At 45.6% G+C, this 375-nt stretch overlaps 1 protein-coding gene across 1 annotated transcript in view; it reads right to left on the minus strand.

Annotated features, from left to right (window-relative positions):
- col22a1 (collagen, type XXII, alpha 1) overlaps positions 1 to 375 on the minus strand; it is a gene marked incomplete in the record, with an annotated part of 79,101 nt that overhangs the window by 19,036 nt on the left and 59,690 nt on the right.

A 375-nucleotide genomic window follows, 5' to 3' on the forward strand; every position in this document is an offset into this window, starting at 1 on the left:
GAAAGGTAAAAGAGGGGAGTAACATCATAAAATAACCTGGTGTAAATAGCAGTCTGGAATGAGCGGGGCCTGTCTAGACACGCACTCAGTTGTTACAAACATACCTGTTGGCTAAAATAATCTCCACGTTTAAACTAGTCTAAATGTACACAATACAACTGAAGCTCACACACTTAATCATACAAATTGACATAAATAAAGACTTTCATTCTGTCACACATACTATTTGTGCGAAGGTGAGCTGACACCTGTGCTCAGGTGAGTGTTTATGTTTTGCTGATGTGGATGATGATGGAATGTTCAAAGAGGGAGAGCGCCCGGCCGTCCCTACGCCAAGAGCCCCTGCCCAAGCAGCAGCCCAGCCACGGGGCCACG

This window comes from Oryzias melastigma, linkage group LG11 (assembly GCF_002922805.2).
Source record: "Oryzias melastigma strain HK-1 linkage group LG11, ASM292280v2, whole genome shotgun sequence".
Lineage (NCBI taxonomy): Eukaryota > Metazoa > Chordata > Actinopteri > Beloniformes > Adrianichthyidae > Oryzias > Oryzias melastigma.